Consider the following 10840-nt stretch of genomic DNA (forward strand, 5'->3'; position numbering starts at 1 on the left):
CCATTCCAGGATAGTGGGGCCCTGGCCTGGGGCCACTTTGCCTCATGCTGCCTGGGCCATGAGGGTGGGGCCAGGTCAAGAGAACAGGAACCTTCTGAGGCAGCCTGGTTGGCCCACCCGTGCCCCCCGCCCCATGATGCCCATCGTGCCCTCCTCCGCTTGCGCGGCTGGCGGCAGGGCCTCCCTGTGTGGGACCCGGCAGCCACCTGCTGCCCGCAGCCGCAGCCACACAATGGGGCCCTTGTACACAGGCAGGCGGCGGGCGGCGGGCAGTGCCGCCCAGCCCACCCCGGGCTCAGAGCCGCATAGTGTGGGGTGGCTGTCCTGGCTGGGGAGCACAGAGCTGCCAGGCTGGCCCCACCCAGCTGAGCCACAGAGGCCCTGGCTCCTGTCCCCCCACCCCCAGTGTTCCTGCCCCAGCCTCCTTCAAGAAAAAATGGTCTCTCTGCCTAGGGCTGTGGCCTTCCTGGTGAGAGCCCATACCAGGGGCCTCTCCAGGCATTTCTAGCAGCTGAGTGATGGCCCAGTTAGGTGCCTTTACCCCCTTCTGGCTTCACCTTGGCCACCAACCTCAGAGCTGAGACAGGCAGGGAGTACAGGTAGAAGACAATTCCATCCAGGCCTTGCTCTTCTCCAGGATAAGTCCTGCTGGGAAAGGGAGTCCCCCCAGGGAGCCGACAGGCACTGTTCAGGGGTCTCCAATGCCAGGAGAACAGTTGGTGTCCACATGTGGGTGCTGGAAGACCAGGGAATTGTCAGCCAGTATGTGGGGCTCAGGGGCTGAGGTTCAGGCCACTGAGCACAAGGAGTGGGCTTAAGGAGTGCCATGTTTCCTAAACACCCAGGGCCATCGTGTAGGAAGCATTGGTAGCCCATTGGGCAGAGGTGATACAAGGCACCAGCAGGTGATATCACCAGCTGTGTGTCACCTTTCAGCACAAGGGTCTTGGAGGATCAGACCTCACAAACCTGGAAGGAACAGAGGCTACCTGTACTCTGTGGAACAGGGAAGAGGGAATCATGGTGTGTCCCTTCTTTCCACAATGGATGTGGTCTGTGAACCTACAGGGTCATTCTACACTGTCTCTGAACAGGAAAAAGAAGGGAAAAGTCCTTAGTGCTTAGTGCACAGACAAAGCAACCTCCATGGGACAGGAAGTCACAGAGAAGCTGAGCTGAGCAAGGTGATGGGAGACCAGCTGAACACATGGGCCCAGCCATGCTTGAGACTTTCTTCTATTTTGTAACCCAAAAACTTGTGCTTTTCACTGAAGTTAAGGAGATTAGTGTTTCTAGTATTTGTCTCAGAAGTCTCAGAGTTTTGATTGCATTCTGAGTAGGGATAGTGAGTGCTTAGGCAGAGCTTAAAGGCCTCATCTCCTTCCATTCTGGGAAATCCAAGCTTCAGTGATCAGGGCCCCGCCTCAGCCCCTTTGGCTGGGTGTGTAAAGTCCTAAGTGTCATCCTTGATTCTCCCTGACCTGGCAGGCATAGCAGGCTTTCCATCCCACTGTGGGGTTGCCTAGGTAGCCCCTCTTGTGAGAGGACCCTGAGGCAAGGTCTTTGGAGCAGGTAGATGGTATGGTTTCTGAAGATGCTGCGTTCAGTTGGCAACTGAGTGTGCTCTCTGAGCAGGGGCTTAGTCTATGCTCAGCATGGGCATGTGGTCACTAACCCTGAGTCCCATCTCTTCTGGCCACACCAAGCCACAGCCCTCAAAGCCGAGAATGGCTCCAGATGCAGCTGGAAGGGGGTCAGTCAGCATATCTTGCCCACCTCCTTCTCTCCTTTGGTCCTGACATGCCCAGGATCACCACGTAGCAGAGATAACCCATTCATATACATTCTGGAATTTATTCAGGGATTTTTCCTAGTAAGGGGATATCAGGGGTAGGTTAGGGTTCTTACTGCATATACCTAGCAGGGACAGTCCCAGCTCCTTGGGGGTAGATACTTGAATTCAGGGTGCTGGTTTCCAGCAAAGATCCTTCCTCAGTCCCCATCTCTATCCCCACCTGGCCTAGGAGAGAAGGTCTCCCAGCTGTACTTAGTCTCCAGGGCCTATGCAAGGCCAGGATTTCCTCTGACCCAACATGGAGGGCTTTACCTATGCCTGGCTGGAGGATATGCCTGGGACTTTCATAGTGCCCAAGCTCACAGCACTGGGCCTGTGGAGGTAGCATGTCATCCCTGGCTGGGCAGTGGTCCTCAAACTCCTTGTGTGCTTCTTCTGCATGGTGCAGAGCATGGCTGCAGCCACACATTCTCAGTGGGTGAGGGATGTACCTCTCCATGCGACAGAGCATGGGACTCAGGGCTCACCTGCCTCCTTAGCTGCTTGGTGTGGGTGTCATAGACACCCAGATCCTGCAGATCATGCTGTCTATTATGTCAGGCCCTTTGGAGTCTGTGCTCAACCCTGGGTGATCCAGGTGAGCATGGCAAGAGAGGGGGAGATGCCCCATGTCCCCTCAGATCATGACCCCTGGCCTCCTGAGTGTGACATTCAGGAGGGTCCTTGCAAAGCTTGTTAAGCAAAAGAGCTCACCTTGGGCTGGGGATTTAGCTCAGCGGCATAAGCGCCTGCCTGGCAAGCACGAGGTTGTGAGTTCAATCCCTGGTACTGCAAAAAAAAAAAAAAAAAAAAAAAAAAAAAAAAAAAAAAAGAGCTCACCTGGGGAGGTTTGGACAAAAGCATAGAGACAGAGAATCAGCTGGGGTAGGCATCTTGGTATTGGTCAGAAGAACAGGGCTGGGGCAGTATGTAGGCAGGGACAAGAGAGGGGAATATCCCATGTTGTCCCTGTGCCTCTATTCCTGCACAGCAGATGATACCAACTAGCTAGCAGGAACCAGCCCACATACCCTGGGAGACTTCAGGCTGAGGGCAGGGCAGAGCCTCCAGCCACTCATCTACCAAAGCTGGGGCTGCCTCTAAGGTGGGAAGTGTTCTAAGCCTGAGGACCAACACCCCAGTCTTTGCCTGGTCCCTCACACCTGCTCCAAGGGTTGGGGGGGGTCTCCTTGTAAGCCCATTTTGTCCTTCTGGGGCTCTGCTACTCTGATCCATCCAGGGCTCTTAACTGGTGCTGTGTGGGGTCATGTTCCATCCTACAGAGGAAGCTTCTGGGTGCAGGGGCATGGAGTTGCTTGAGGCCCACACAAAGGGCCCATATTTCCATTCCCTGAGGTGGCCAGGGGTAGGGAGCTTTCTACCTCTTCTGTCCTGACGCTGAACTATAGGCTGTGCTGGGAAGCCCGGACCCCAGAAAGGATAGGAAACAAGTACCCTTGCTGGCCACTTGAGTGCCATGTGCCTCAAGCTTTGCATGCAGGTGCTTTCTTTTTGGCCTCAGTATCCTTCTGAGAAGGGGACAGTGGGCTGGTGCAGAGAGACTCAGGCCCTTGTGCTGCCGTTGGTATGGCACATGGGTAGCAGATACAGTGGCCTCCAGAGAGGTGAGCCTGCCTCCACCGTAGTAGGCACGGTGCCTGAGATGCCAGGTGTGGCCCAAGCTTTGCTCTGGAGGACCCAGTACATAGCACATGGCGTTGCAGACCAACATGCCAGTGGAGCCAGCAAAACAGCCGCCAGCCCCTGGATAGCTGCATCCAATGAGGAGGGATGGTAGAACAATCTAGCTGGAAGGAAGAGCTTAATAACAAAACCATGCCTTTTAAGGGAAAACATAATATGCAGCCAGTCAGCCTCAACTCGTGGGGTTCTGGAAAAGAGAAAAAGTCCTGAAAAACAATAGTTCCATGCAGAACTCGGCAAACTTGCTGTTAAATTATTAAACTCCTGCACAGAGAAAAGCAATAAATAAACACACCCCACTGCTTTGTCTCCCAGAAGTGAAAAGTTCCTAGGATGGGAAATCCAGACAGTTCCCAGAACTGCTCCTCAAAATAAAATCATCAGAAGTGGGAAGAGCCAGGAGAGACAGGCTTGGATGAATCACCTGCTCACAGCACTCATCCCCAGGAAGCTGGGGCCCAGCTCCTTGAGGTGTTCTCTGGAAGGCTGGCTGATGAATGTGGTGCAGGCAGTGGGAGGAGCCATCAAAAGGGAGGACTGTGTGGTGGATGAGCCAGGCTCCAAAGCAGTCGAGAACTGAGTCCATCTTATTAACCATCTTTGACCTGGCCCTCCATCATGTAAGAGAGGACCAGGAGAGGACCAGGCTGAGAAACCTGGGATACTCACACTCTCTTCCTTCAAGCTAATGCCCAAGAATCTCCTAGGTCTCAGGGATGAGGCTGCTGGGCAACCTATTTCCAGACATCACTAGGTGACTTAGAAAAAACTGTTCGTAGCCTCGAGCTCTGGTCTGAGGCAATGAGTGGGAGAGGGACTCCCTAAAGTTAGGAAGAATCTCTGGAGAAGAATCCTGTGGGCACTGGCACCAGGTACCAAGGGCCCAGGCAGGCCATGGCCAAGGAGTACTGAGAAAATTCTCCATCTTGCCCAGGCCAGTGAGGAAACCTGCATGAGGGCTGTGGGGCTGCTGCTATGGATTAAGAACTGGTGGTCGGGCTGGAGATTTAGCTCAGCGGCATAAGTGCCTGCCTGGCATGCATGAGGTCATGACTTCGATCCCTGGTACCGCCAAAAAAAAAAAAAAAAAAAAAGAATTGGTGGTCAACTGAACGCCAGCTGGATTACATCAGCATGGCACTGAGCGAAGATGCTCCACCTGAGGAAAGTTGCCAGCATAAATAGGTGGAGAAGCAGACGGAGGTTGTTAATGTGTTGATGTGTTATTGCATTGTGTTGAGGTATTGTGGGTTCTCCTACGAATTGCTGTTTGAGCCATTGGTTCTCCTGGAGAAGCTTTGGTCTTCACACTGAGCGTTGCTTCCTGGTTCTGGAGGAGATGACGTGTGCCACTTGGTCTCCAGGATGAGCTCGTCACGCTGGCTTCCTGGCATGTACCCGACTGTGCTTGTCGGAGGAGGAGCTTGGGGTCTCCGTGTGGCTGAGGATGGCTGTGGTGCCTTTCAGGACAGCCCTGTCTTTGTTGTGAGTGTGACTTCTCGGCTCCAGTGTAGAACCCTCATTTCACCAGCACAGCTCCTTCACCCTGCTGGCATAGACTTTCTGGCTTTCACCGCTGACCTTTGGACCTTCCTGGCACGGATCTGTAAAGAGACTGACGTGAGTCCTTCTTGTGGGCTCTGGACCTCCAGTTGGACTCATGGGAGGCATTGTCATGAGCTCTGGGTTTTAATCTGGACTCATGTAGGACATTGCTGTGGGATTTAGGCCCTTGACTAAATATTCTGTCTTTAGTGTTGCAGATAGATTTCCTGCAACACTAACTCCCGGTGACCATTATAAAAATAATATTATAAACTCCATGTCCTGATTCTAATTGTTCTGTGCACAGCGCCTAACTACAACAGCTGCTGTGACATAAAAACTGGAATACTGACCAGGCCTGGAGGATAGGAGTCCATGTCCAGGCATCCATAAGCTGCTCCTCCAGCTCCTGGTGTCCATGGCATTCCTTGGAATCCCATGACTTCGAGCTACATCACCCTGGTCTCTGCCTCTGCCATCACACCAATGCTCTTCTGTGTCTGTATCTTCATCTGGACCACTGTTGTTGGATTTAGGGCAAACCCTACTCTAGCATATCCTCAACCTAGCTGGATCATAAAAACATGGATCGTGTTTCCTTACAAGGTAACATTCTGAGCTGAATGGAGCTGAATGTTGGGATACTTGCCCCTAGTGCAGGCATCAGTGATGGAGGCAGGCAGTGGTACAAGGCAGACTCCAGGAGCTCCAGTTCTTTTCTGTACAGGGAGCCTCAGGCCAGTAGCCCTTAGGAACCCCTTACCAGGTCCCTCTTAGGCTGTGTTCACTCAGAGCTTCTTTCTGTCCTCAGAGAGGGCATATCTGGTACTAATAGTGTCCAGTGCCAAAGACAGAACTTGGCATAGACTGGGAGGAACTCTGAGGGAAGCTGAGCAGAAAGTAGCTGCAAACAGGTCTGGTGCTAGGAACAGTGTGGGATGGAGGCAGATGCAGAGGCCTGGGGTACGGAAGCCAGTGGGGAGGGACTCTGGCCCAGGGCTGAGATGCCTTGGTGGGAGTGAACCCCAAGGTGGGCCCTCGATTGAAGCCTTATTCCAGGGAAAAGGGCAGCCACACTCTATGGGGCTGGGCAGGGTACAGAAGGAGGCACCTCAGAGATAGGAAAAATGCTAGGATTTGGTATAGAAGATCAGCAGTCTCCCACTGATGAAAGTTCACAAATGGCCTGGGTGGCTCATCTCCTGACCAGGCTGCACACACGGGGTGGACAACAGCCACAAGCTAGTGGGTCAGTGAGGACAGTGACCTCAAGGGAAGGGAATGGCACTGGGAGCAACTGATGGGTGGAATAGCCGGTGCCTAGCCATGTGCTTTGATCATGTGGGTCCATCCTAGTGGCCAGGGGAAGGACCTGCTCCTTGGATGAGTAGCTTCCTTCCCTCCCAGGGAGGGACATTGCCCCTGTTTCCATACCCAGACTCATGGAGTCAGGCAAGTGTGGCCACATAGAACAGCTGACCCAGGCCAGCCTGGCTTATGCTGCCCCTCTGGCCAAAGGACCTCAAACCCCATCCTGGCCTCGGCCTTCCACAGCTGGGCCAACAAGGGCAAAGAACCCCATATTCCTGGTCTTTGGTAGGCTGGGCCAGGCCAGGGGGCACACCTGCTCTGGGGAGGGATGGAGGCTTCCGGAGCTGCAGCTGTTGGCCCTAAGGACAAACATGGCCTCCTCTGCAACAGCTGGCCGGAGGTGGGGGGCCAGGAGACCTAACCAAGGGGGATCAGTTACGCGGCTGCAGATGCTGGGGGGAAACAAGGGGTGGATGGCGGGGGGTGAGCTGGCTTGAATTCACCCCTGCCAATGTACCTCCTGCACTCATGTGGTCCAGGGAACCCTGTCCTGCTCTGTGCAGGAAACCATCCCCTCAAGGTGGTTTGCTATATGATAATGATCAGGCCCTCCCTCTCATTTCCCCCAGTGGCCATGGCCCTCTCCAGCCCTGGGAGATGCCCCAGTCCTTGGGCAGAGCTAAGCAGTAATGGCTGCCCACTTCTACTCTACTGTGGAGGATGCTGTCTTCCCAACAGGCATGAGCTGGGGTATAATCCTGAGCACCATACTGCTATTAACATACCCATCCATGGCCCCTTAGTGGGTCTACCTAGAAGTAAGTGTCAGCATATAGTAGGTACTCAGTAAACACTCTCAGTAAGTGAGCACTGCCATGGTAAAGTATTGATCACAGTCTCTAAGACTTAGGTTTGGGAAGGTGGGACAGCCAACACCTGTCCCTGCCAGGGCCCTTTGGCTGAGCAGCAAGTGTCACTTCCTTATCCTCTGGCTTTGACTGCTGGTATCCACCAAGGTGGGAGTAGAGTTGGACCCCAGGCCAGTAGCAGTCCAGGCAGTGGGTACTGGCCACACGGTTCCTGCAGAAGGCTAGGACCCAGCCCAATCACACCTGTCATAGCTCCAGGGGCCCCTGGCATGACAAGTCAGTGGTGGATACCCCGGCATCTCCAGCAACTGCCTGACCTCAGGGGCAGGAACATACTGCAGAGTCCCCTCCCTCCCGATGTGTCACTCTTTCCCCTTAAAGCAAGTCTGTAGATAGGCCCTGACTCTGACCATACCAGCAGTGTTTGGGTGGGGACACAACTGCCCCATGCAAGGCCTATGTCCATGCAGTCCCTAATGTCTCAGGCTGCTGGGCACTGTCCGCCTGCCCACCTGGCCATCGTCCCAGACAGCCGGTTCAGGGAGGGACAGGCCTGTCATCAGGGCCAAGGACGTGCTGGCCTGGCTGATGTGGGGCCAAGTGGCTGGTTTGCTGGGATTTGGGGATTTTGAACCAGCTGCTGTAGCAGGTGTGGCTGGCCTGGCTGATCAGGGTCCGCAGGCCGCCTGGAGGGTCGCCAGCCAGCTGCTGGTGGGCTGGGTCTGCTGGCTGGCCATTTGCCGAGACAGCAAAGCCAGCAGAGGGCGAATGGAGCTGGAGGAGTAGGAGGGTTCCTGTCCCAGGCATGAAGTCCCTTGTGGCTGGTTAGGGAGATCCGCAAACACCTCTTGACCCTGTCTTGGACTGAATGCCCAGGATTTCAGCCCCAGGTAGAAAATCTGGGCTGTAAAGCAGAAGGGGCACAGATAAGAATCCCCTTCCTGGTCCTAGGAGCCAGGCCCCTGCGGCAATCCCTCTATGCCAGGCAAGAGCGGCTGTGTATTGTACGGGCGCCCCCCTGTGGCCACTACTGGTTTGTTCCCACAGATCACATGAACTGACTGAGTCCCGAGGTTTGAAGAACTGCAGAGGCCCCTCTATATAACTCAAAGACTGGGGTGGGTTGCGGAGTGGGGCTAAGGTATAGGAGGAATGTGGGAGGCTTCCAGGTCTAGAATCCTCAAGTCAGACAAGACTTTAGTGCCACAGTGGGGAAGGAGCCAACTGAGCATCAGGAGTGTCACAATGACCTTAGTTGGACCCCTGTGGGGAGCACTAGGGACAGGACATGGAAGGAGGGGCAGGTGTCACACTCCTGACTTTGGCTAGGCTGTGCCAGGCCATAGGCAGTCTGGGTCGGTGATTCTCCCAGTCCTCCAGGGTGGATCACTCCAGGGTGAAGGTCCTAGTCCACTGCAGGAACACTGAGCAAGGCTGGGGTCAGCCACAGCTGCTGGTTGGGTAGGAATTCAGGGCAGGAGGTGGCTGGACACGAAATCTCTGGGGGAGGCTGCAACTGGATAAGTGGATGCAGATCCTTCGCAGGGTCAGTGCCATCTCTTGGTGCACACCCAAGGGCACTCAGGGACCAGTCCCTAAAGAGAGGGCAGAGAGCTATTTTGATCCAGGACCCACCCCCTGCCTCATTCCTCCTCTCTTGCTCTGTCTACATCTGGGAGGATGGAGGTGGGTAGCTTCTGTGCTGCAGACGAAGGAGCAAGGCTGCCCTGGAAGCTGTTGTCAGCATGGACTGCCCTTCTGGACAGTAATGATGGCTCCATGTTGCTGAGGACATGCAGGCGCAAGCTGCATGATTTGCTGGGTGGCACAGCTGGGCACAGATAAGCTAGTTCTCCAAAGCCTCTGACCTTGAATGAGTCGAGGAAGGATCATGGTTAGAGGTGATGTGGCTCACCCAAGGAGCCTTCAACCCTGAACCTCTCAGCTTTCCCCACCTAAACTACATGCAGTGACCCTTCAACCCACCAGATGGCACCAGAAGCTGGCCAAATCCTTGCATTTATGGGGGGGGGGGTGGCGTGGGGGCAGGGAGGGGGCAGAGAGTATCTGAGCCAAGCCACTCTGCCTCTCTAGAGGACCTACAGGAGCTCAGACTTCCAGGAAGCAGGACAGGAGATTGTGAACAGCTCCCACCTGTGAACAGGATACTCTGTCCACTGGGAGTGTTTCCGAAAGTATAGAGAGGGGCTTCATTCCCTTCCTGGAAACCCAGAGCTCCTGAGCTCCTGTGGTCATCCTCCACAGTGCGCCCCACAGGCTCCCTGCTCTGCTCAGCAGGGGCCCTGCTGTGGGAGGAAGGGGACCGTAGGGCAATACCAGGCTTGATGGGATTGGGGTGGTGTGGAGACATGGCAGATACCAGGAAGAGGGCCTGGAGAAGAAAGAAGCAGAATTGCTGGGGACCTGTGTCTGGATGCCCCTACCCCATCCCTTCCGAGATTGTAATGTGTGTTGCAATTTGTGAGCCATAACTTCTCTTTAGCTGATGTCATAATTTTGTCTTTCATCCAATTTTTATAATGTCAGTGTGTCAGGGACAGAGAACTCATGTTGAGCCCAGAGTCCAGGCACTGCCCAGAAGTTCAAGAAGCCCTCACACATGTCTTCACTCATCCTTCCTACTGTTTGACTTGGAGAAAAAAGAGTTCAAGGTCCCCAGAAAGGGAGCACTATTTCCATGTGCCAAGCCCTTCTTGTCACCCCAATCTGCTTGAAGCCCCTTGGACTCACTTAGGCTGCCCAGTTGCAGGAGGGAGCACCTGGATACCATTCACCAGAGTATTTTGGGGTGCTGGGGTAGGGCTGGTTGTGCATCTCATCCAGGGGTTTTAGCAGTTCCCTATTCCACGGGAAGGAGTTTTAATCAGTAGGTCTCTATGTCTCTCAGTCTCTTTGGATTGGAGGAGGCTCACCTACCCTTTCTACAGGTGTCAGAGGGGAACCTTGGTTTTCCCTGTTTCTGTTATTGCCTTGTTCCAGAACCAATCCTGACCCCCCACCCCAAACCCAACTCACAAGAACTGGATAGACCGGATGCAGACAGATCTCAAAGAGCAGACCCCCACATCTAGTCTCAGAGTACGTCCCACTCACCCTCCGGTCAATGTCAGGCTAGTTAGCAAGGTCAGTGGATGGCTGAGCCCCAGGCATCCTTGACAAGCCAGTGAGCAACAGAATATTGACAAGACAATCACATTCTGGCTTACAGGATTAGAGTTTGAAACCACATGTGGCCGCCTGTGGGAAATCGGCCTGTGGTCACTACCCACTCTTGACACAAGAGGCTGAGGAAGTATGGTTGGGGGAGCCCTGACCCTGTTCCATGAGTGGCCACATCTCAGCCTCAGGGGTCTACTTTTGCTCTCAAGGCCTTTGGCTGATGGCTGAAGCCTACCTGCACTATGAGGATCAAGGATCATCTCCTTTGCTCAGCATCTGGTTGTAGGTATCAGGAATATCTACAGAATGCCTGGATTCACATCTGATTGAGCAGCCTGGACTAGCCTCACTGTATGGGCTGGAAACCTTACCACCATGGTAGGTAACTAATGTCACT

The sequence above is a fragment of the Cavia porcellus genome, unplaced genomic scaffold (assembly GCF_034190915.1).
Source record: "Cavia porcellus strain 051 isolate PalLab524CR breed Dunkin Hartley unplaced genomic scaffold, mCavPor4.1 scaffold_16, whole genome shotgun sequence".
Lineage (NCBI taxonomy): Eukaryota > Metazoa > Chordata > Mammalia > Rodentia > Caviidae > Cavia > Cavia porcellus.